Raw genomic sequence first — 6000 nt, forward strand, 5'->3', positions numbered from 1 at the left:
TCTTGCCGTTTCCGGCCTTAAGTTATTCTATTTTCTCGGGTTCGGGTTTTTGTCTCCGTGTGTTGTTATCGTTGTCATGCATCTCATATCATGTCATCATGTGCATTGCATTTGCATACGTGTTCATCTCATGCATTCGAGCATTTTCCCCATTGTCCGTTTTGCATTCTGGCGCTTCGTTCTCCTCCGGTGTTCATTTCTACCTTTCTTTTGTGTATGGGGATTAAACATTTCCGGATTGTACCGAGACTTTCCAAGCGGCCTTGGTTCACTACCAATAGACCGCCTGTCAAGTTTCGTACCATTTGGACTTCGTTTGATACTCCAACGGTTAACCGAGGGACCGAAGAGGCCTCGTGTGTGTTGCAGCCCAACACCCCTCCAAGTTGGCCCAAAACCCACCAAACCCTCTCCATCATCTAGAGCGTTTGATCACGATCGCGTGGCCGAAAACCGCACCTCATTTGGACTCTCCTAGCTCCCTCTATGCCTATATATAAACCCCTCATTCCAAATCTCGGATCCCCTCCTCGAAACCCTAAAAATCCCAGATCCGCTGCGCCGGACATTGTCCGTCCGCGCTGGACACCCCGCCGCCGACGGCAGTGGCCAACCTCCTACCGCCATGTGGCCCGGCCACCTCCCACCGCCGACGGCCCGCTCGGGCCCGAGGCCGGCCCCGCGAGCCCATCGCCTCCATCGCTCCGCGCCCCGCCGCCCGAGCCGCCACCTGCCGCCGTCACCGACATCGCCGGCCACCGCGCCGCCGCACCGGGCCGGCCACCGACCGCGCCGGTGAGCGCCACCATCCCTGACCGGCCGCCGCCGCCTCACCTCGTCTCCGCCGCCCCGGTCCGCCCTGCGCCGCCTCGTCGCCGGTGGCAGCCGCCCCCGCCAGCGCCGCCCTCCGCCGCCGCCTCGCCGCCCATCTCCTCCCGGCCGGCAAGTCCCTCGATGATTTCGGCGAACCTCGGGCACCCCGCTGCTACAGTACCCGCCGGATCCGATCCAGATCTAGATCCCGCCTCGGTTGACTTTCTCCCGAAACCCTAGTTCAAATGCCCTTGTTCATCGTGCCGTAACTTTGAATCTGTAGCTCCGTTTTGCAAATATAGCATATCAAAATGTTCATCTCAAAGAGTACATCATTTCATCTCATTGCATCATTTTCATTTGAGTTCATCTTGATGCCCGAAATGCTGTTAGAAGAGTGCTATTTGAGATAATTATCAGTTCTGGTGCTCCAATTAGATATTTGTCATTTTTGCCATGATTATTGTGTGCATGATATGCCCCTGAGCTCTTCATGAGTTTTGTTATATGTTTTCCCATCTATCCAGAGGTGCGACCCATGTATTTTTGTGATGTGTGTGGTGACTAGCACAAGCTTGCAAAGTGGTGCATTCGTTAATGCTGATTTCAGGGACTTAGCATTTCCACTAAGTCCTTGAGTTGTTTATCTCATATGGCCATATGTTCATGTTGTTTCCTAGTGATCCGTGCCTTTTATGAGGATGATCAGTAAGGATGCTTTGTTAATCTTGTAGTGCTCTATCCATCCATGTCTTTGTTTGCAATTATGGAGCAACCTAGCTCGAGTCAATCGAGCTCTACTTTTGCCATTTCATGAATCTGGGCAGATTGTCTACTTATTAGCGATTTTGTCGATGATGTTGTAGTTGATCCGTGCATGGTATGGTATTGTTCTTGCCATGTCTAGCTTGTATTTTGTGTGTTCTTGATGGGTGTATGCTTAGATTGTCATGACTTGCTCTGTAGTGAGTGCATCGAGGTCGTAAACATGCCTACTTGATATCTGTTTCAGCATGTTCTAGTTTTCACTAAGTCTGAGAACTGATTATGTTTTTGCCATGTTCACATGCTTGAAAATGTATTTTCTGCTCCCTTTTGGCTTAAGGTCACTAAGGGGCTTTTGTTAATCTCTTTGAGTAGCTACATGCCATGCTTTATTTTGCCATGTTCAGGTCCTGTAGCTTATAGTTTTCATGCTCCAAAGAGTGCTACCTGATCTGAAATTCCAGACAAGTGTTAATTTCACTAAGTCTGAAATATGTTTACCAAATGCGTTTTTGCCATGCTTGTTTGAACCTGTTAATGGATGAATTGGACGTAGCTCAGTGCTAGACTTTTGTTTAGCTTCATGAATGGATTCCTGCCATGTATTTTGATGCCATGTTTGGGTGCTGTAGCATGTTCATCTTGTTGCATTTAGATGGCTACTTGCTGTAAATCGCAGAACGTGGTCATATTTGAATTGCTTGCCATTTCCAAACCGTAACTCCGATTCCGGCGTTCTTTATATCGTTTTCAAGCGATTTCATCTCATCTTTCCAGTGGCACACTTGGATTTCCAATTTGAGGCCAGGTTCATGCATTACTTGTCAAATCTTGCATATGCATCCCGCATCGCATCCCGCATAGCATACCATCCTTGCATCATATTGTTTGAGCTTTGCACGTGGTTGATTGTGTTCCGTTTGCTTGTTTGTCTTGTTTGGGTAGAGCCGGGAGACGAGTTCGCTAACGAGGAGCCCGTTGAGTTTGCTTTCGAGGATCCAGTCAACTCTGAGACCTTTGTAGGCAAGATGATCATACCCTCGAAATCACTACTATCTTTGCTTTGCTAGATGCTCGCTCTTTTGCTATGCCTATGCTACGATGCCTACCACTTGCTTTCATGCCTCCCAAATTGCCATGCCAAACTGCTAACCCACCATGTCCTAGCAAACCGTTGATTGGCTATGTTACAGCTTTGCTCAGCCCCTCTTATAGTGTTGCTAGTTGGAGGTGAAGATTGGAGACCGTTCCTTGTTGGAACATTATTTACTTGTTGGGATATCATTATATCGCCATGTTATCTTAATGCATCTATGTACTTGGTAAAGGGTGGAAGGCTCGGCCTCTCGCCTAGTGTTTTGTTCCACTCTTGCCGCCCTAGTTTCCGTCATATCGGTGTTATGTTCCTGGATTTTGCGTTCCTTACGCGGTTGGGTTATAATGGGAACCCCTTGCTAGTTCGTCTTGATTAAAGCTTTTCCAGCAATGCCCAACCTTGGTTTTACCATTTGCCACCTAGCCTCTTTTTCCCTTGGGTTTCCGGAGCCCGAGGGTCATCTTATTTAAACCCCATCGGGCCAGTGCTCCTCTGAGTGTTGGTCCAACCTAGAGCCCCTTGCAGCGCCACCTCGAGGAAACTTGAGGGCTGGTTTTAGTTGTACGGATTGCTTATCCGATTGTGCCCTGAGAACGAGATATGTGCAGCTCCTATCGGGATTTGTCGGCACATTCGGGTGGTGTTGCTGGATTTGTTTTAACTTGTCGAAGTGTCTTGAAGAACCGAGATACCGAGTCTGATCGGAACGTCTCGGGAGGAGGTCTATTCCTTCGTTGACCGTCAGAGCTTGTCATGGGCTAAGTTGGGACTCCCCTGCGGGGATTTGAACTTTCGAAAGTCGTGCCCGCGGTTATGGGCAGATGGGAATTTGTTAATGTCCGGTTGTAGATAACTTGAACCTTAACTTAATTAAAATGAATCAACAGTGTGAGTTGCCGTGATGGTCTCTTCTAGGTGGTGTCCGGGAAGTGAACACGGTGTTGGAGTAATGCTTGCACAGGTTGTGCTCTAGATTACTCGTTCGCGCTTTGCCTCCTCTTCTCGCTCTCTTTTGCGAACAGGATAGCCACCATATATGCTAGTCGCTTGCTGCAGCTCCACATATTATCCTTGCCTTACCTATAAGCTTAAATAGTCTTGATCGCGAGGGTGCGAGATTGCTGAGTCCCTGTGGCTCACAGATTACTTCCAAACCAAATGCAGGACCTGATGATTCCGCTCCAGATGGCGCGCTTGAGCTCAAGTGGAAGGTCGACGAAGACTCTCAACGATACTACGTGTCTTTCCCTGATGATCAGTAGTGGTGCCCAGTTGGGGTGATCGGGACCGTGTCGCATGTTGGGTTATCTTTTATTTTGGCACCATAGTCGGGCCATGAGTGTTTGAATGTTGTAATGCTATTCATGTACTTTCATTGACGTGGCGAGTGTAAGCCAACTATGTATCTCCCCTTTATTATTTATATTACATGGGATGTTGTGAAGATTGCCTAACTTGCGACATTGCTTTCAATGCGGTTATGCCTCTAAGTCGTGCCTCGACACGTGGGAGCTATAGCCGCATCGAGGGCGTTACAGGCGCTGCGGAGGTCTACCCCACATCTACGTTCGCATGCCTTACGGCTTGCCGAACACGGCTGCCACGTACCAGCGCCTCATGAGGGGCATCATGGGGGCACGAGAGGCCAGGCGTTCCGCAGCCCTGGCGGGGATGGAGATGGTCCGCGAGGAGCCGCCAGCGCCTCTGGAACCTCCTGAGGCCCCTGGTCCTAGGGGCTCATGAGGATCGGCTTCCGCAGCCCACCAAGTCTGCTACACCAACACCCCTTCGTCCTCAACATCATCAGGTGACATCTTTCAAGTTGCACTTCCAGCTGAGAGCGCCCCCCCAGGGCTGCATTATTCCCAGGCTGCGTGGGTCCGTCCCTGCGGCATGTATCCCTTTTATTTCATGTTGTTAGCTTACCTTGTTGGGGGCGCCCCTCGGGCTGCATGATCCCCAAGTCGCTCAGGCCAGGCCCAGCGGCATGTATCCCATTTGCGTTTATTTCCGGTTAGGCGTTAGACCCACCATGCTTGATTATTTGATGCCGGTCCATGGCACCTCTTCTTCTCCATGCCGACCACTTGCACGTTAAAGGGGGGTACCTGAGCATCGCGACTCAGGGCTCTTACTGGCTCTCCAGCCCTCACCCTCTGGCCTTGTCCACGGCATCGTGACCTGGCATACCAGTGACGGCTGAGACCAGCTCGAGGGCCGGGACCCGAGGACGTAGAGTGCCGACATCTAACCAAATTTGCAGGGACACATCACAAGATAAGGCCTAGTTCCATGCGCAACCCGCCTAGAGGTAGGGCCCCGTGAGTCCCGCGCTGGCTCATGGGTGCCCAGATACACCTCGCCAGGCCCTACTGTGCCAGCCACATGTCAGGGCGGGGCTGTACATGCCCCGGGGGCTCCTCCCGGAGGGGGGCCCCCTCCCACGTACCAGTGGAAGCACCATGCTCCGCACTGGCTGACGACACTGCCGAGGAGCGGCTATGCCCGTACACATGCGGAAGCGCTATGCTCTGCGCTGGTGATAAACAACTGAGGATGGCCCCCGGGCCGCATCAACCTCGGCGAGCCCAGAGCTCAGTGTCTAGTCTCATCGTAACGCCTCCCCTCGGGAGTGCCGCGCGAGGGGGCTGGGCACGGGGGCTGCGCCTGGGTCACACCCAGACGCACGCTGCCCAGCCAGGTCCCCCCGGGCCTGGTTGGTCGTGCGTCTCTCCCCGAGCGGAACCAAGGTACGAAGGCCATTTGAGCGTCAAGGGGGACTCCTGAGCATCGCGACTCAGGAGCCTAACTGGTCACGTAGCCCCTCACTCCTTAGTTCCGAAAGGCTAACGGCGGTTGAGGTATGCGCGCGGCCGGGCTCTGCAGACGTAGAACGGTAGATCCACCCACATCACACCTCCCTACTTGTTGTTCGTGCGCCAAGGGGGACTCCTGAGCATCGCGACTCAAGAGCCTAACTTGTCACGTAGCCCCTCACTCCTTGGCCCCGTCCTGGTTTCCGGTCGGGACCAACACTGGGTGAGGCATGCGCGGGGCCGGGCTCTGCCGACGTAGAACATAAGCAAGTAGGAAGGAAAAGCGCCAATTTCAAGGAATTCAAAAGCAAATATTACAGTCCACACTGTTATCTCAATGCCAAACGCAAGTTTAAACGCCTCCCCGAGGCATGATACATGTGCAGGAATTAAAGGCAGGATAGGAGCCACAACGGAGTCACTTGTCGGCGGTGGAGTAGCGCGGAGTGGGTTCGCCTCATGGAGCAGTGGGGTCGGCAGCGCCTTGCCTCGGCTTGGTGCTGAAGGCCC

Source organism: Triticum aestivum, chromosome 1A, assembly GCF_018294505.1.
Source record: "Triticum aestivum cultivar Chinese Spring chromosome 1A, IWGSC CS RefSeq v2.1, whole genome shotgun sequence".
In the NCBI taxonomy this organism is placed as follows: domain Eukaryota; kingdom Viridiplantae; phylum Streptophyta; class Magnoliopsida; order Poales; family Poaceae; genus Triticum; species Triticum aestivum.